The sequence below is a fragment of the Bombus pascuorum genome, chromosome 3 (genome assembly GCF_905332965.1).
Source record: "Bombus pascuorum chromosome 3, iyBomPasc1.1, whole genome shotgun sequence".
Taxonomy (NCBI): Eukaryota; Metazoa; Arthropoda; class Insecta; order Hymenoptera; family Apidae; genus Bombus; species Bombus pascuorum.
Window position 1 is genome coordinate 12,194,661 of NC_083490.1, and position 20,832 is coordinate 12,215,492.

The 20,832-nt window shown below is 36.0% G+C and overlaps 1 protein-coding gene across 4 annotated transcripts in view; it reads left to right on the plus strand.

Moving 5' to 3' along the window:
* Positions 1-20,832, plus strand: part of LOC132905004 (uncharacterized) — a 173,346-nt gene that overhangs the window by 99,756 nt on the left and 52,758 nt on the right. The window lies entirely within an intron of this gene.

A 20,832-nucleotide genomic window follows, 5' to 3' on the forward strand; every position in this document is an offset into this window, starting at 1 on the left:
AATTTAAATAGCCAGAAGTCTCGGCATTTCCGTATCATTCTCGTCGTGTCGTGGTGTTCGTTCATAGTCGTGGATGGACTAGCACGGACCCAACCACGGGTATCGACGCGTTGAATCGGTCAGATTCCTCGAGGCAGTTCGCAACGTATCTCCTAGTCGAAGAGAGGAACGGCGCGCAAAGGAGCAGCTCGAGCGGGACAGAAGCGGAAGAAAGATAGCGTACAGTTAAAAGACAGGGAGAAAGAGAAGAAAGAAGCAGAGGTTGGTAAGCCACGATACGGCCACGGCTGTTAGTCAAAGAGGCGACTCGCGTTGATTTACAGCTTACTAAATAGACGGGGCTCTTACGGGCCCTGATATTCTCTCGCCACGGAATGCGGCAGAGGACGAGGTGGAAAGAGTCGAGCGAAAAGTCGACGAATGCGAGACTTTGCGAGTAACTCGCAGAAATAAAGGTTCGTTCGTACTGCGTGCTCTTTTTCACGGAAGTGATTCTCTTCGGATGAAGACGTTTCAAGTTATGTTTGTAATATGACGTTTAAGATCACGTTATAATAGGAAACTTAAATTTATATCCATAATCACGTAGATATAGTTATGTTTATAACAAAACTGAAAGTCCGAAAGACGTAGTTTCGTTTAAATGACGACATGCAAAAGTCTGCTTGCAATAAGATTATGTTCATAACAAGACATTTAAGATTACAATTATAATAATGCAATTATAGTTACGTTTGTACTAATATTAAAAGACTGGAAGACGTAGTTTCGTTCGGGCAACGACATTTAAAATTCTGCTTGTAACAAGTCATTTAAGATTATGTTTATAATAAGACATTTAAAATTATAATTTTAACAACGCAACTATAGTTAGGTTTTTACTAAACTAAAAGACTGGAAGACGTAGTTTCGCTCGGACGACGACATTCAAAATTCTGCTTCTAATAAGATTATGTTCATAACAAGACGCTTAAGATTGCAATTGTAATAACGCAATTATTGTTACGTTTATACTAAGACTAAAAGACATGAAAATGAAATTTCGTTCGGGCGACGATATTTAAAATTCTGCTTGTAACAAGTCATTTAAAATTATGTTTATAATAAGACATTTAAAATTATAATTGTAATAATGCAATTATTGTTACGTTTGTACTAAGACTAAAAGACATGAAAATGTAGTTTCGTTCGAGCGACGACGTTTAAAATTCTGCTTGTAACAAGTCATTTAAAATTATGTTTATAATAAGACATTTAAAACTATAATTTTAACAACGCAATTATAGTTAGGTTTTTACTAAACTAAAAGACTGGAAGACGTAGTTTCGTTCGGGCAACGATATTTAAAATTCTGCTTGTAACAAGTCATTTAAGATTATGTTTATAATAAGACATTTAAAATTATAATAGTAATAATGCAATTATAGTTACGTTTGTACTAATATTAAAAGACTGGAAGACGTAGTTTCGTTCAAGCGACGACATTCAAAATTTTGCTTGTAATAAGATTATGTTTATAATAAGACATTTAAGATTGTAATTTTATTAACACAATTATTGTTACGTTTGTATAAGACTAAAAGACATGAAAATGTAGTTTCGTTCGGGCGACGACGTTTAAAATTCTGCTTGTAACAAGTCATTTAAAATTATGTTTATAATAAGACATTTAAGATTGTAATTGTAATAATGCAATTATTGTTACGTTTGTACTAAGACTAAAAGGCATGAAAATGAAATTTCGTTGGGGCGATGATATTTAAAATTCTGCTTGTAACAAGTCATTTAAAATTATGTTTATAATAAGACATTTAAAATTATAATTTTAATAACACAATTATTGTTACGTTTGTACTAAGATTAAAAGGCATGAAAATGAAATTTCGTTCGGGCGACGATATTTAAAATTCTGCTTGTAACAAGTCATTTAAAATTATGTTTATAATAAGACATTTAAAATTATAATTTTAATAACACAATTATTGTTACGTTTGTACTAAGACTAAAAGGCATGAAAATGAAATTTCGTTCGGGCAACGACATTTAAAATTCTGCTTGTAACAAGTCATTTAAAATTATGTTTATAATAAGACACTTAAAATTATAATTTTAATAATACAATTATTGTTACGTTTGTACCAAGATTAAAAAGCATGAAAATGAAATTTCGTTCGGACGACGATATTTAAAATTCTGTTTGTAGCAAGTCATTTAAGATTATGTTTGTCACAACAAGACAAGTTTTAAATAATGTCCATAGTAGCGCAGATACTGTTACGTTTATAGCAAGACTAAAAGGCTAAAATACAGCTAGTTCTGGTCAAATGGACACATTTCAATTTGCGTTTATAACGAGACATTTAAGATTGCGTTTATAAGAAGACGTTTAAAATTATGTTTATCATAATACAACCACAGGTATGTTTACGATAAAACTAAAACACTAAAAGACTAGTAGTTCCCTTTAAACGATGACATTTAAACTTATGCTTGTAAGAAGATATTTAAGAGATTACATCTATGATAAAGAGACCACCTTTACATTTTATTTTCAATTTATATCTTTATGGACACAATTAAACAAACATAAACTTAATCGAAGATTCGCTTTGTCCGTTAAAAATCCAAACAAGTAGTCCACGTTCCATGTTTCGTATATCCTCGTGCGTTGCATTTTTATATTTCTAAATTTTGCATTTTGAAGGCATAAAAATCCGCGATCGAACAGTAAACCGTTAAAAATATTTAATATTCAAAACTATGCTCATAACAACGTAATTAAAGCCGCGTTCGTAATTAGACGCTTAACGTTATATTTGTAACAGGACGTTTACGATACAAATCGTAATCGAACTTTCGTAATAGCAACCGTAACGAGACAAACGCTTTCTCGCTTACTACGATCTTACAAAAGTCACGATTAACGGTGATTTATAATAAAAGGATTATAACCGGTGTTATTTGCATTTGGAAGTAGTTGGTGACTTTTGGAATTCCGTCGCCGCATAGAAAATTCACTGCGACCTCAGGCAGAGGCTGTTTATTCTGGCTACGATGTGCGGCGCAATTCAGCGAACACGGAGAGACACGCAATCGTCACGGTTCTTCTGATACCGGATTTAAAGGCCTTATGCTCGGTTTTCACGAGTCTCCGGTGTCGCTGAGTAATCCTATCCTCGGACACATCTAGCCAGCATAATGTCGCTTGACCGGTAGCACAAGCAGCGGCTACTTTACCTCGCTATATTTTCATATACTTTAACGTATATGCTATTATACTAGTGCGCCACCTTAAAGATCGATCTTTCCTTGTCATTCGTCAACTTTTCATCAGTAGGTAGATAATTTAAGGAATTAAGAGATTCTCCTTGTGTTTGCTCGCGCCTGGCGCGTCCAATTGTCTAACTTCAATTTCGTTCCTACGATTAATCAGCGGTTGTCTTTGGCGCGCCAGTTTGCCTCTCGCGATTCCACGTACACCTGTTACAGAGATCGAGCCGCAGATTTGTAATTTTCAACGGGAATCCAGATTCTTGTCCGTTTTCGAATATTTTCCGGATACTTGGAAACAAATCTTTCACTTTCTCTGTTTTTCAAACATTCTCTTAACCGATATCGAAGGTAAAAAGCACACCCAACATCGGCAAATATTAATCAAACGCTGTGCAAATAAGGGCAGCGTAAAATAAACTCGAACGAAGCCTATTTCTTTAAAAAGCCTGGAAATTTCAACTCGAACTGCCCTCATTTCGCCCGCATTAACGTGCCTCTGCCAACGGTGCTCTCGTGATACTCCAACGGCGTAATTATCTTCCGATCGAGTCAATATACTATCTATCGATGTAATTGATACAATTTTACCGATTGATACTTACGATTGCCTGGAAAACAGCTCGAAACCAATAGAGTCTCTGTATGACCGATATGATACGTCCAATGATATACAACGCTAACGCATCGTAAGATCCGCGGTTTTTCCCAAGTTCGATTAAAACACGGCCTATGCCGCGTATCTGTGGCAGAAGGTTAAGCTCGATCGGAACACGGCATTTTCGTCGTTTCTCATGGAACAACGCGAAACATTTCGACTTCCACGAAACGAAACGGCCGGCTGGAACAATTATTTACGGCACCCAGGCACCCAGCAACGAGGCATCTCTCTCTCTGTTTCTTCTGCTTTCCTTATTTTTCTCTGACGCGCGGATCGCGAACAGAAAGAAAGAACGAAAGAGATTTCTCTGTCTCTTTCTCTCTTTCTTTCTTTCCGCCGGTCGAGAAGCGGGCCGGTGGATTCATTCGGTCGGTTTTTGCGCAACTCGTCGCTTCAGTAACCCTCTTCTTCTCTTTCTTCAGACCCTCTTCCTGAGACAAGCCTCTCAGCCGGTCATTGATTCGACGTAGATCTCGAGATCGGATCCTCTCGTGCGAAGCATCCTTTGAGTCTTCATTGAATTGCCTTCTGTCTCTTTCTTTCTTTCTTCTTTTCCTTCAGCTCTGAGTCTCCTAGCTCTTTCTCCGCGTTTCTTTTCCTTTTTACCACTCTCTTCGCCTCTCTCTCTTTCTCGCTTTTTTTATCCTCTTCTCGATAATTCTCGTCTAACCGTGCACGCTCCAGGATGACCAGGCTGCTTGGAAAAACGCGATAATTGCGCTCGCGTATAATAAGCGTTTTGATGCTGTTGTTTCTTTTTTCTTCTTTTTTTTTTTGGTGCCGATCAGAGGATTCTACGGGAGCGGAGAAACACCCGAAGGGTTTCTTCTAGGTTTAAATGGATTTCGATAGTAGTTTCCGAGATTTCTTCTTACTTACGAGTCGACCGGTAATCGATCCGAGAATATTTAGTATCCTCATCGCTTCGATTGTCAGTTGGAAGGTAGAGAGCAGCGCAGCGAGTCAAAATTTGGATTTTGGAAATGTGGAAAGAGCAGATTCTACAGTGAAATATATTAGCTTGCCCGAAAAGTTTCTTTCGTTTCATGAGGTGACAATAGAACAACAATTTCTGTTTTATATTATTTTATTGAACTAGGTATGATCCATTTCGTTCTATTTCTATTATTATGTTCGTGCACATAATTCAATGAACTAATATAAAACGAAAGAAACTTTCCGGACAACCCAATACATCAACGCGTTTATGATACATTCTGTGGTTACTACAAATTCTACTGTCAACGTTATCGTTAGAATCATAGGACGAAGGAAGAATTCAAAATCTATTGTGTTGGCAACTAAGTGATTGCGGATTTGTCAATGCCACCTAATGACAAAATGCGCAATGACTTAGTTGCCAACTCAATACTATTCTGCACGAAATTCGTAATAAAATAGATACTTTTTAGTGACGTAGATGGTTCTCAAAATAGTAAGAAAAAAGATGCTATCATCGATTAATACCGCGTTAAGTTTCGTTGGAACGTGTCGATTGTCCCTTTTACTTTAAAAGCCGCTTTAAAACGGCAAATTATTTTTACAAAGGCCGATTCAATCGATTTGAAACGAACGCGCGCTTTCGATCGATAGATTTTAATTTTAAATCCTTGGAGTTTGTCGTGCAAGGCAATCCGCTCGCGTCAATCTTTTTACGCTTTTTAAAGGTTTGCTGTGGCTGCGTGGAAACGCAAATATCGCGTTATTTTTAATCTGGCCACCTATTATTGGCTCTTAAACGGCGGCCATTTTTACGAGGCTACTTAGAAATCGGACTCTTTCTCCGGTCTAAATTTACGCGGCATACAGTTTCCGCTCGATCTCAGCTCTCTCGATCGTGTCCCTTTTTATTTCCCCTCGTTCTCCGCCACTACGCACGTTTCCTCCTTTTTCTCTTTCCTTTTTCCCGATATCAATCGTAATAACGTCACTGATGCAACTATTCGCGAGAAATTACCATTTTATTTTATCCAAACTAATCGAAGTCTCTCTGAAATCCTCATTTCGCGGTCTCTGACATCGCGAGGAGTATCGAGATCGTCGATGGAAAATTCGCAGATACGGCGGATCGAAACTTTGGTTTAACCTTGGCGCAGAGGTGCAAGAAATGTACAAAATTTGCCACGTTTTCGAATTTATTTTCAAACGATGCAACCTTCTCATCGATGTTCGCCACATTTTTATCGGCTATCCCAGAGGTTGGACGAGATCGTAAGAGATTTCTCGAAATTAGTGAAGTTTTAACAAGCACTAGCTCCAGAAATGGAACGAACCGTAAGAAGAAAGCGTAATGAAACGAGAAGAAAAACGTCGGAGAAAGATGCTCGTCAATTCTGTTTAAAATTCGATTTAACTATTTTACATAGTTCGAGTGTTTTACAATTTTTAGAAACTTTAGGCATTTTAGATAGTTCAGGTGTTTTAAAAATCTTAGAAACTTTAACCATTTTAGATAATTTAGGTGTTTTAAAAATCTTAGAAACTTTAACCATTTTAGATAATTTAGGTGTTTTAAAAATCTTAGAAACTTTGGCCATTTTAGATAGTTCAGGTGCTCGATTTACCTATTTTTGATATTATTATACTTATTATAGATTTAGTGTTGTAGTATCTTATACTACAATTAATTTATTTACAATAAATGGATTAAACAGGAAACGATGGTTGTTTAACGTGAACTAATCACAACAACGTATTATAATTAAGATAACTAGATAATTAATTTGCAACTCTCGTCACCACGGATTCAACTCTCTCTCTCGACAACGCAATTTTCACTTTCTGGCTTCTTAACTCATACTGCTGTTAATTCGTTTATGTCCCTTAACAACCCCTTGTCTTTTGTCTTAGCCCCACGCACATGTTCTGTAACCGCTTGTTTATAATTTGTCCGACACCCCCCAGGCCTCTCGTCCACGATACTACAGTAATATATATTTATTATAGATTAGTAAGCTATGGCTGAAAACTTGAATTTTCGTCGCACCTCGTCATTCGCCTAAATCTAAAAATCCATTGAAAATTTCGACGTCAAAGCCAAACCATCGACGTCCAGTTCCCTCGAAGCTAATCCCTCTACCGTGCAACATCCACGTCAAAATAACGCACGCGTGCCACTGTTGTTATCCTGACAGGCCCAATACATGCACGCGTTATACCTAAAATATCACGTAGAAATTGGACGAAGGAAAGACACGAAGAACAAGCTGCAGCATCGGCGCGTGTCGCTCGCCAGAACCAGCTGTCTGCCTCTTGTGAAAGGAAAAAGGAGGGAAAACGGTTGCTCGGGAGGGTGGCTTCGGCCGGATATATCGCGTATAATGGCCCGAAATGGTCAAATTATAGAGAGACTCGAAAGTACGCCGACCCTATGCTGTGAAACCGAGTGAGCACGGGTTAGGTGAAAAGCGAAGGCTGATGCGGATAGGCACGTGGATAGGCCAGTTACAATGGTTCTTGTTATGTCATCGTGTTCTCGTGTTCTTTTTCTATACAGGTATGCGAGCGATGGATTAAGAAACGAGAATGCTTATATGGATCGACATTTTTTGAAATATTCCAGCTATGAAGAATATTTTAAGTTTCGAAAATATTTCAAATATGTAAGATAGGTAAGTTTTAATAATAAAGTAGAGATTGAAAAAAGTAAGTTTCGTAGAATATTGAAGGTACGTGAAACATCCAAGGTATGTAAAATATTCAAAATACCTGTGCTGAATACGTAGAATTTGTAAAATATTCGAAATATTTGAGACGTCTGATTTTATTTCATAATATTTAAGGTACTTGAGATTTTTAAAACACCTGAATTATCTAAAATGGTTAAAGTTTCTAAGATTTTTAGACACCTCAACTATTTAAAATGGTTAAAGTTTCTATGATTTTTAAAACACTTGAACTATGTAAAATGCTCAAAGTTTCTAAGATTTTTAAAACACCTGAACTACCTAAAATGCCCAAAATTTCTAAAAGTTTTAAAACACTTGAACTACCTAAAATGCCTGAAGTTTCTAAAATTTTTAAAACACGAACTATGTAAAATTCCACAGTTTCTGACATTTTTAAAACACCTGAACTATCTAAAATGCTTAAAGTTTCTAAGATTTTTAAAACACCTGAATTATCTAAAATGGTTAAAGTTTCTAAGATTTTTAAAACACCTGAACTATGTAAAATGCCTAAAGTTTCTAAAATTTTTAAAATACTTAAAGTATGTAAAATGCCCAAAGTTTCTAAGATTTTTAAAACACCTGAACTATCTAAAATGCCTAAAGTTTCTAAAATTTTTAAAACACTTGAACTATATAAAACGCCCAAAGTTTCTAAGATTTTTAAACACCTGAACTATCTAAAATTCTCAATGTTTCTAAGATTTTTAGAACACTTGAACTATGTAAAATGCCCAAAATTTCTAAAATTTTTAAAACACGAACTATGTAAAATGCCTAAAATTTCTAAGATTTTTAAACATCTGAACTATCTAAAATGCCTAAAGTTTCTAAGATTTTTAAAACACCTGAACTACCTAAAATGCCACAGTTTCTAACATTTTTAAAACACCTGAACTATCTAAAATGCCCAATGTTTCTAACATTTTTAAAACACCTGAACTATCTAAAATGCCACAGTTTCTATTATTTTTAAGACACTTGGATTACCTAAAAGTAGCCTTGAAGTTTCTAAGATTTGTAAAACGTCTGAACCATTTAAGATATACATAGTTTCTGAAATACCAAAAATTCCGAAAGTGTAAAGGATCGTCGTACGCCACTTAACCTACGTTAAAGGAAAACGCGAAAAGGAGAGAAATCACGCACCAATACCTGCAACAATCTCACGATCTCGTACGTCATTCTCCTGATCGATCAACATTCAATTTTCCTGCAAGATAACGTCATCGTAGAAAAGGCACGTAAAGCTTCATATGTGCATCGTAACCGAAGTTCTCGCAGAAGGCGAACAGGTTGCAGGGAGACATTCATCAGGTAGGCAGAAATTTACGTGCAGACTTTTAACGATACAACGTTACCACGGTGTTGAAGAATTACAGGTTCGATACCTTTGGTGTCACTTCATTTTCATTATCGTTCATTATCGTTCGGTAATCCCCCTCTTATTATCGTTATCGCGTTCCTCGAGCCGAGTCATTTGCGCCAGGCGATACTGAATCGATTACGAGGACAGGTGCGAACCACGTTCGCCACGCTTCTTCCACAAAGAAACAGACAGGTATCCTTAATTGGCAGCTAATTGGTCGAGGGACGGTATTTTGCTTAGGAACTGACGATTTGCGGTCATTCGAGAATTTACGGCTGGCAACGTTTGCAAAAAGATAGGTTGTTTTAATAGTGGGTGTAGGTCGGTGCTACTTTCATTTGTTTATCGACCTGGTTTTTATTGGTTTCTTTCTAATTTGGAAATATAGTGAATGGATAATACGCGACACGTTCGCTTAAGTTTTCTGGCAAATATTGAACAAACAATTTGTAGTCTGTTTTCATCTTTCGTTAGAATTTTTTAATCGTCTTTGGATTATGGTACTTTGAAATCTAATAAATTGGACATATATACTCTGGTTGGTTAAATTTTGTAAAATGAATTGAGGAAATGTTTTTTCCTCGGGAACTGGTTTTTATCGGATTCCTTTTGTTTGTAAGTATAATAAGTCAATATATAATACGTAATGGATTTGTTTAAATTTTGTAGAGAAGATCGAAGAAACGTGTACTTTGCCTCGGGTCTTTGTTCCAATTTTTTGATCGCCCTTGTTTTCGAGTATGGCTACTTTGGAATTTGATAAATCGACGATACATAGACGACTTGATCAAGTTTTAGATTTTTTAGAGTAGATCGAAGAAATACTATGAACTAGTTCTTTCTCCACTTTTTTATTTGAAAGTATAGTAAGTGAATAGTACGTAACAGGTTCAATTTTATAGAACATATCGAAGGATTGAAGAAACGTATAGTTTTCGAGGGTTGCTGTTGGAATTTTTTAATCGTACGATTATATTTTGAAATTTAATAAATTAATTGAATAAAACGTAGATTGGCTCAAATTTCATAAAGTAAAAGGAAAAGACGTGTCTCTTGTGATTTCACTGTAATTTTTGATCAGAACTTTTCGATTGTGTTGGGCTTCTGATTAAAATCTTTGTATCGTGCTCAGATTTTATCTTAAAATGTAAACTTTTTCTTGTAAAATATAAATTACTCTACTCGAAATTATATTAAATATAAATTGCGTTATTTAGAAGGTTTTATGGTAAAAGTGGATCAAAGTGGTTATCGTGTAAACTATACAGAAGCCAAACCAAGTATCTTCATCGAGGTTAATCATCTGGTTTCAGAATAAGCAAAGGATGAATTCGATCGATAAATCACGTGTCTGACGTTAAAATTGGGAGATTTTCAAAACGGGATGTATCTTTGAAGCAATCGATTCTCTTATTTCTGTGTATAGTCTGGGAACGTAGATCTGGCGAAGTATATTTTTAAACCAGTTTGTCCTTAATTTGTATAATCTAACGTACAGCAAAATAAAAAATATGAAACAAATATAAGAGAAGGGAAAGCTAATTTTGTAATTCTATTTCAAGTGAAAATAGAAAAGAAAAAAAAAAAATAGAAATTGTGATACAAGAAAAATCACTTCCTCATTTTAATAATAATAACTTCTTACCCTTTCAGATATTTTACCTATATATTTTTATAACCTTCTATTTTAAAAATACTTGAAAACCGATTTCTTCTCTTATTTATAATTACCTACTTCCATAAACCCATCTAAAAATACATAAATAAATTTTACACTCTTTACACCAACGAGGAAAATATGCAAATATGATGTATAACGTTTTGATGAGTACGCTGGAACAATTAAAAAGTTCCTCACCAATTTACCTACCTATATGAAGAACTTGATGATGAAAAATCTGAAGAATCATCTTATTCAACGCCTTATTTATCTCGCATTGTACTATTCAGAATATTGCCACGTGCTCTAACGTTTGCATTGCGAACGTGCCACTTTTTCCTCGAAATTTACGTACCTGAAGAACTTTACTAAAAATCTGAAAAATAATTCTATTCCATGGCTCATATATTTTGGACTGTATTATTGAGAATATTGTAGAGTAACTTGACGAGGCTCGTAAGCGTTTGCATTGCGAACGCGCCACTTTTTCCTCGAAATTTACGTACCTGAAGAACTTTCCTAAAAATCTGAAAAATAATTTTATTCCATGGCTTATATATTTTGGACTGTATTATTGAGAATATTGCGGAGCAACTTGACGTAACTCGTGAACATTTGCATTGCGAACGCGCCACTTTTTCCTCGAAATTTACGTACCCGAAGAACTTGACTAAAAATCTGAAAAATAATTTTGTTCGACAGCTTTTATATTTTGGACTGTACTATTGAGAAAATTGCGGGGCAACTTGATGTGGCTCGTAAACGTTTGTGTTGGGACTACGGCACACCTTGAAGAGGCACATCGATACACCTGACTGAATCACTGACCATCCATGCAGCACGGAATCGAGAAGCCTCGATCCCCTTATCCGCTCATCTGGGGTGGAACCGTCACCCCCTTCTTGCAGAGTTTCTACTCGACCAACGAACAGAAACTTCACTATTTTTTATATTAGCCATATAATAGCCGATATTAAATTATAATATAACAGTTTTAGATAAAGCATAACAATTTGAATTATTTTCTAAGAAACAGTAGAGAGCGATGAATCGATAGGAAGTAAATTTATTTTATGTCAACGTTTTAACGATTTGTAGAGTTTTATGTGCCTTGGTCGCTTACAGAAATGTTTATCTCTGCATCTATGAATTATACGTTACGATTTACTTTTGCAATTGTAAGGATCGTTAATATACTTCTAATAAAATCAACTTGTCATCGAAATATCCTGGAAGAAATGTTTTTTTTCATTCTTCGTATAACACAACGATTCTTCTAAAATCAATGAAATTAAAAAATCGAATAAAATAATCCATTTGATTCTTTCAATTTAACCTGCAAAATTTCGTAATTAGAAATTTCCTTTGGATAATACAAATTCATCAAGCGACGACTAAATCCTACAAAATCGATCCAGTTGCAAAGAAAAGAAAAAAAAAAAAAAAAAAAAACAAATGAAACGATTTATTTAAATAATTCCTTAACTTTACTCTTGTTAGTTTACTCTCAAGTAAATTGTACAACGAAAACACTTTCATCCTTTCAATGAAACTTCACCAACGACCTTAACAAGCCTTAGCTGCTGCAAAATCAATTGGAATAAAAGAATCGAACAGGACGTCTGTACGTAATTCGAATTCCAATCTCAAATACTAGGACTTCTGAGACTCGTAACTTGTTCGATAGTTGTTTCAATCGATATACATTTTTCGAAGCTAGCTCGCCAACAATTGAACAAAACGATCGAATAAATCAGAAGAAACTGGAAAGATGGTTTCACGCGTCTGAATAATTCCCATTGCACGGCTGTCGTGTAATTCGATTGCAAAGTGCGTACCGTCAAACGAAATAAAGCAACGATGCTCACATTCTGCTCTCTGAATAACAATGCACGGATGAGCGGTCGTCTATGAAAGAGAGAGGAAGAGAAAGGGATAGAGAAGCACGTATCGTCGAGGTCGGTTTTGCCGCGACACGCTCGGAAAAGCGATAAGACCAGGGCCAGGCACAATGGCCCCGATGACGTAGCACAAAACGATTTCACCCGGTTCGGATTCTTAATCTCGATCGAAGGAGCTTTTCCGCCACTGAGCAACCACCAGCTTGCATTCTCTCTCTCTCTGTTTCTGTCTCTGTCTCTCGCCCTTTCTTCTCCCTTAGATAGATTTCCATCGCGAGTGCCGCTGGCAACCGCTAATTAGACACACGCCCGTCCATTGTCAACTATGAGAACGACAACGCGATGACGCGGCTGTATTCGGTTAACAGAGGAAGAAAGGTGGAAACGAGAATGTCTGTCTCATCTCTTATTTGAGTCGATGCATATACAGAGTACGCTGTTGGTAAAAAATATGCAATTAGGAATTTTCGTTTCGTCGTCTAAAGGAAGATATTTGGAGCAAATGCCAGCTCAACTTTGAATTAAAAAAGCGAATTTTTATACATTTCGGTTATATCGTTCTTTATATTCTGATAAACGGGAGACTTTTGACTTTATTGTTTTATGAAAAAGAATAAAAAAAGAAGAAATGAGCGAAAGAAGAATGACGAGAGATATATTGTAGATATATATATATTTTTTATTTGGAAGCAGTTTACAATCAGTTCTCATTGAGAATTATAAATAAATTATTCTGACGTGGTACTATAAGGTGAATAATAAATGATTATCGTATGTTTGATTCTAGCTGAATCTAATGAAGTAGATATATAGCGTTCGTTTTGAAGGTAGTGTAAGTCCTTTCTTGGGTTCAAGATATCCAAGTGGTCGCGTTTCCATCGATCGAATAATCCTGCCAAGGTTTGCTTAGTTTGTCCACGTCTCTGTCTGCCTAAGTAGATGCGAATTCGTTACACCGATGGTTTCTTTGAGAATTAAGCAGACCGATCTTTTCTCAAGGTGATGAATGGACTTGTATACTATTTTCAAAATTAGCGAATTGCGCAATGCATTGAATTGTAATTACTTCAAATCTGTGTTTTACACTTTCGTCCACTTTTGTTTATAGATAAGAGGAGGAAAAATAAAAAAACAGGATCTGCCGTCTGCTCAGGATACAACAGACCAACTTGCATCTCATTTCGAAGTAGATGATTATGCAATTTCATCATCGTCGAAATTTCCATTGATCGAAGCAAACGAATATTCTTGTAATTTAAATTACAAAGCGTTTCTAAGTAAAACGTTCGCGTTAAAGCATATGTAAATTTCTCGTTATTGGTAAAAAATGTTCGATCAGTATCGAAACGCGATTCTTGAATTTTATTGCATTTATTTCAGTAAACAGAGGAAGATTTTCTAATGTCCTAAGGATTTATTATTATTTAACATAGAATTTAATCGAATTTAATGTAAATATAATGTACATATATACACACACATATGCACACACATAATAACATTTCTTTTATCCACTACTATTTACATGTACTTTCGTCAATTATTTTCCTCAAACTCAAACTCCAGACACGTTCTAACAATATAAAAATAGAACTGGGTCGATAATAACCAAAAGAACGTAGCAGGGTCGATTGAGTTTTCCCGGCTCATTTACCTTGTAATCTTATTTATACGTAGATTTCGTTGGAAAAAGAATTACAGAAGATTCTCTAACCAAATATCTTATCGAATTCTGTTGCGATAGAACAGAAGGTTATCTAGGTGTTTAAAAAAAATACAATACAAAATGTAAAAAAATTCCATCGTCCTGCTGATCTCTATCGATGATTACTTCTCGTGAATAATTGAATTTTGTCTTGCTATGAAACTACGTGTCTCGTCTTACAAACGAAGACACATGTAATAAACGCGTTATAATCGATTTTCATGAGACGAGCAGCCATAGTATGCGATCTGATGGCGACAGAGGATCTTCAAGGATTCAGCAGCGTCTTCAACGTGCTTTGATCGCGCCTCGACCATGTTCGTTCGTCACGTTTCAACCGGTGCAAAGCAGCCGACGAAGAAGGAAGGTTGATCGACGATGACGACGAAGTCGACGAAGACGCTTGATGGCGCGTGACGAAATGACGTCACGATCCTAGTCGCGACTGCAGGCGTCGTGCGATCTATGTTCCGTGCAGTTCGCCTCTGCAGATGGAATATAACGGTTCAGCGTTCCCGTTTCCTCGTTCTCGCACTTCTCGCCATTTTCTCTTTTTTGCCATCATTTCCTTCCTTCTTCTCCGAAATTTCTTCGGTTCTTTCCAACTTGGCCAGATAATACGTCTCAAATGCTATATAAATGGTTTATATATAATTCCTCATTGACATAATTCTTCTGGATGATCAGACTATGAGCCTCGTTGGAACGCGCTTAAGATTTTACAAGACCTTTTTATTATTAACACTTTATTAACACTAGATTTATTAACACTAGAACTATCGATAGTTAACACGAAGCTATTTCTACAAAACCAGTGAAAATGTCTGGTCTTTAAAAAATACGTAATAGTAGAATATTTTTATATTTACTGATTTATTACTTTCTTACAGAAGCAATTCCATGTTGTGTAGTACATTTTTGGTATTATTAATCCACCATGATCGCTAAACGAGGCTTGACACATTTATGAAATCGTAGAACCGGTCGTTTCGACTGCTGTGGTATTTCTAGCGTTAGCATCTAGCGATCTAGCGATCGATCCGGAATTTTCCTGATAACTGATATCGTCATATCGAATGATACGCAGTACAAATTTTAAAAACGCGTGGGAAGTTGCACAAAACGAAGAAATTGGTTAATTGGGGCTCGATAAACAGATTGCAGCACCTTTTTACACTTTGACAAGTATCAGTCATTTTCACTGGTATTGGTACAAGTAGCCTTGATACCATAGCCATAAAAAACAAAATGAAATTCATTATATTATTCTTTTAGTTATCGTTGCGAAAAAGTCATTACATCATTGCGGAAGAAAATATAACATGAAGTAGGAATTTTAAAATAAAATTGCAAAACCAGTCAATTTGAATGGTGTGGTAGTTCTAGTGTTAATCAAACTGAAACTCATTGCAATCGTGTGGTTTGCGCTCGGCCGTAGGAAATCTTCTAAAAACACCATCGATACCTTTCCCAATATTATTTCACGGCACAAATAACGTACGGGTGGCCTGTTTGGCATTACAGAAATAATCGCATGCTAATTAGATGCTAATGATACGCAGTAAAAATTTTAAAAACGTGTGGGGAATTGTACAAAACGAGGAAACTGGTTAATTGGGGTTCGATTAACAGATTGCAGCACGTTTTTACACTTTGACAAGTATCAATCATTTTTACTGGTATTGGTATAAGTAGCCTTGATACCATAGCCATAAAAAACAAAATGAAATTCATTATATTACTCTTTTAGTTATCGTTGCAAAAGTCATTACACCATTGCAGAAAAAGATATAACACGAAGTAGGAATTTTAAAATAAAATTGTAAAACCAGACAATTCAACTGGTGTGGTAGTTCTACTGTTAATTAATTCGTAATTGTTAACGAGTCGGCTGCTACGCGAATTTTCTGCATCTTTCGCTCTGATTAGTCGCGAAATATATTACACCACGACTAAACTGCGGATTTTTATGCATTTATGGTACATTTGTAGACGCATAAACTGTCTGCCAAAAGTAGAGTACTCGACATGAAATGAGACAGATTTCTGCTTAGGTTTTGTTTCTTCTAACAATGTTTGTAAAAATATTAATACGTGTAAATATCGCGTAAATATTCGCAGTGCAACCATAACACTCGTCGCAAAATATCCACTTTACTTCGACAATGTTATCGAAATTTCGCGTCGTGGAAGGTTTCTGCTAGTCCATGAAATTTATCTTGCTTTTAACCGGCCTGAAAAATTTAATAACGTGGTTCATTACCAACGACCACCGTGACAGTAAACGTGTTATATATATTCATATCCCATTTTCTAAATTACCCGAGTTAAGCGAAATGAATCGAAATAGAAGATAAGCCGAGCTTTTGCTCTTCAAAGAAAAATCCATCTAGAAAAAGTGAACGTCTTCGAGAAGATCATCTTCTGAATAGTATTCCATGCTGTACGAATTTGTCTCGACGAATTCGATTGACGTTGACTCCCGCGAGAGGACGAGCAATCGAACCGTGGCGAACCGAATTTGTTCGATCGAGAATACTCGTTTTAGAGTTGTAGCAGTGCAGTGTACGTTGCTTACGTTGCTTTAAGTAACTTTCCTACCAGTGACGATGCAGATAATCGGGTTGTTCGAGTACCTGGAAAAGTGATTTGTTTGGGTAACTGTAGTCGGTGAACGAGGTAAGAGCTGTGTATAACAGGAAACAGGCAACGGGATCTTAGTGTTTGGCGCAGGAGAAAATAATTTTTCTGACGCTACCTAAGTTGCTTTGTGTTTTTCCGCGTCTTATAGTACGCTTTTGCGGATTATTTTCTTGGAAAAATGAAGGAAAGGTAGGAGGACCAGAGAAGGAAATTTCGTTCTCTATTAGACGCTGTCGAAGAAACATTTAACGATATTTCGCCGTATCTTTCGGCTCTTTTTTAAATATTGTTTCCCTAGTAAAAGAAAGAGACAAGTTTCTTCGTTATCAAAGGATGACAAATTAAATCATCGTATGTTACATCTTCTTCGATCTTTATATTATATCTTTCCAAGAATTTCTTCAGAGAATAAAGAGATAGACAAATACGTAAGGACAAAATTTGTTATTATTAAATAGGAGAAAAATTAATGAATTTGAAGTTCCTAATAATTAAACAAATCGAAGTAATTATTCATATTATTATATCTTAAATAGCTTCTGATTTAACGGTGACTGTCATTAATCAACAAATATTGGATTGGCAACTAAGAGTGATTGCGGATTTTGTCATTAGCTGCTAATGCCAGCCATCACTCGGCGTACCACTTTTACTACGGCTGTAACGCGTACGTTTCTTCGCAAAAGGAAGAAGAAAAAAGAGCACATGCTCCATTTCGTTATTCTTAAAAATTAAAAATATATAACGTTCGCCAATTTTTACGGAGTTTTCTGTTCGTTTCGTACGTAGATGTATTGGCTGGTAATGAGAAAATCCGCAATTATTTAGGTGCCAGCCCAATTTTGTTGATTAATCACAGTCGCCGTTAAATCAGTGAAGAATCAGAAGCTATTTAAGATATAGTAATACGAATAAATACGTTTCTTCGCAAAAAGAAAAAGCAAAATAAAATACATGTGCTCCATTTCGTTATTCTTAAAAGTTAGAAAGATATAACGTTCTCCAATTTTTACGGAATTTTCTATTCGTTTCGTACGTAGATCTATTGGCTGGTAATGAGAAAATCCACAATCATTTAGTTGCCAGCCCAATAGATCTAGAAAAGAAAAAGAAAAAAAAGCACGTGCTCCATTTCGTTATTCTTAAAAATTAAAAATATATAACGTTCGCCAATTTTTACGGAGTTTTCTATTCGTTTCGTACGTAGATCTATTGGCTGGTAATGACAAAATCCGCAATTATTTAGGTGCCAGCCCAATTTTGTTGATTAATCACAGTCGCCGTTAAATCAGTGAAGAATCAGAAGCTATTTAAGATATAGTAATACGAATAAATACGTTTCTTCGCAAAAAGAAAAAGCAAAATAAAATACATGTGCTCCATTTCGTTATTCTTAAAAGTTAGAAAGATATAACGTTCGCCAATTTTTAAGGAATTTTCTATTCGTTTCGTACGTAGATCTATTGGCTGGTAATGAGAAGATCCACAATCATTTAGTTCCCAGCCCAATAGATTTAGAAAAGAAAAAGAAAAAAAGACACGTGCTCCATTTCATTATTCTTAAAAATTAAAAAGATAACGTTCGCCAATTTTTACGGAATTTTCTATTCGTTTCGTACGTAGATCTATTGGCTGGTAATGACAAAATCCGCAATTATTTAGGTGCCAGCCCAATTTTGTTGATTAATCACAGTCGCCGTTAAATCAGTGAAGAATCAGAAGCTATTTAAGATATAGTAATACGAATAAATATGTTTCTTCGCAAAAAGAAAAAGTAAAAAAAAAAAAAACACGTGCTCCATTTCGTTATTCTTAAAAGTTAGAAAGATACAACGTTCACCAATTTTGACGGAATTTTCTATTCGTTTCGTACGTAGATCTATTGGCTGGTAATGACAAAATCCGCAATCATTTAGTTGCCAGCCCAATAGATCTAGAAAAGAAAAAGAAAAAAAGACACGTGCTCCATTTCGTTATTCTTAAAAGTTAGAAAGATACAACGTTCACCAATTTTGACGGAATTTTCTATTCGTTTCGTACGTAGATCTATTGGCTAGTAATGAGAAAATCCGCAATCATTTAGTTGCCAGCCCAATTTTGTGATTTTGTCATTACCAGCCAATAAATCTACGTACGAAACGGATAGAAAATTCCGTAGAAATTGACGAACGTTATATCTTTCTAATTTTTAAGAATAACGAAATGCAGCAAAATCCGCAATCACAAAATTGGGCTGGCACCTAAATGATTGCGGATTTTGTCATTACCAGCCAATAGATCTGCGTACGAAACGAATAGAAAATTCCGTAAAAATTGGCGAACGTTACATCATTCTAGCTTTTAAGAATAACGAAATGGAGCACGTGTTTTTTTCTTTTTCTTTTTGCGAAGAAACGTATGCGTTACAGCCGTTGTAAAAGTGGTACGGCGATTCGCGGTCATAAAATCAGAAGTTCGGAATTCATGGCAGTACGTATGTAAATGGCGCAGCGTACGAGAGACACGTAGGACACTTACATCGGGTTACTGGCTGCAATTGTCGAGGTTAATGGCGCTACGAGTGGAAGAACACGTGCAATATTGTGAACGGCTTGACTTCCGTCAAGCGTTTCAGGAAATTTAAAACGTTCGCGTAGCACGTTCGTAAAAGTTCGATGCGATGCCTTCGCCTGATTTACATTTATACTTCCCACTCCGTTCTGTTTTTCATTGTTAACATTAACATTCATTATAGTAAAACCCCACATTATACGAAATTACTATTAAAAATGTGAACCAATTAAACTGATATTAATCTCCTAAACGTTCGAAGCTGAAGTCATTTCTTCCGAAATGTCATTTGACTACTTACTTTCCAACTTTCTCATTTTATAGAATTTCTACTGTTATTTCTCTGTATAATTCGACTGTATTGCAACAACGTGTAAAAGAAATGCACAAAATAAGAACAACGTATTGGTTCGCGTTAATAACCTTTAATGAAATTAAATTTCCGGATTGGAGTCGATCGCCTTTGCTCGTCGTTTGATTGCGAACAACCATAAATTGTTGCCCTCTGTATTTTTAAGTAATTTTGTATTTTCCACTCTGTATCATTTTTATAATTTAACCGCGCTACAGTGACGAGCAAAAGAAGCAGCTGGCTCGCGTTAATAATAAACCGATCAAGTTAAAACCAGCAAGTAAAATTAATCTTGGCGATTGATAAAACCCAATTACCTGAACCGAAAATTTTAACCAATACGTTGGTCCTTGGAAAAAATCCTTAGAGAAATGTAACAGTTCCAGGCGAAAGTTGATTCGATGCTAACATTAATTATCGTACAATTTGCGCAAAAACTATTGTCGATGTGTTAAATGGAAAGAAAAAAACAGAATGCACATAAAGACGTTCTTCGAGAATCGTCCTTACTCCTTCCCCTTGCCCCGATCGTTTTCATGCGTCGATCTCGAATGGAACGCGAAGACAGAGAGGGAACGTGGTGGCCATCGCGAGGAAGAAACTGACGGCATCGGCTTCTTTCTAAAAGGACGAGGGCCAAGGACAAGGAGCCAACGGGAGAGCATTTAGCTAAGCATGCGACTAGTTTTTGTCGCGTAACTGCGAAAGGAAGCAAGCAACAGCAGCAGCAGCAGCAGCAGGAATGATGGAGGAAGGAAAGGGGAGGAAGGCGAAGATGCTTGGCCGCCAGGTGGCAAGTATGCTCTTGAAACCTGCCGTACGTGCTGAAGATCTTCCCGAGATACGACTTTAACAAGGTCAGGAGGACCACGGATTTATAGCACGAAAGGTCTTTTTCGAACGTATTTACGTACGCTTTCTTTCTCGCCATTTTCATGGATTATTATTTTTCTTTATCATTCTATGCCACTCATTATTCCAGAAATTAAATTCAACATTTTTACATCGCCGCTTCTCTGCACTTTTCCAACTGTAAGTTCGGCAAGATTCGAT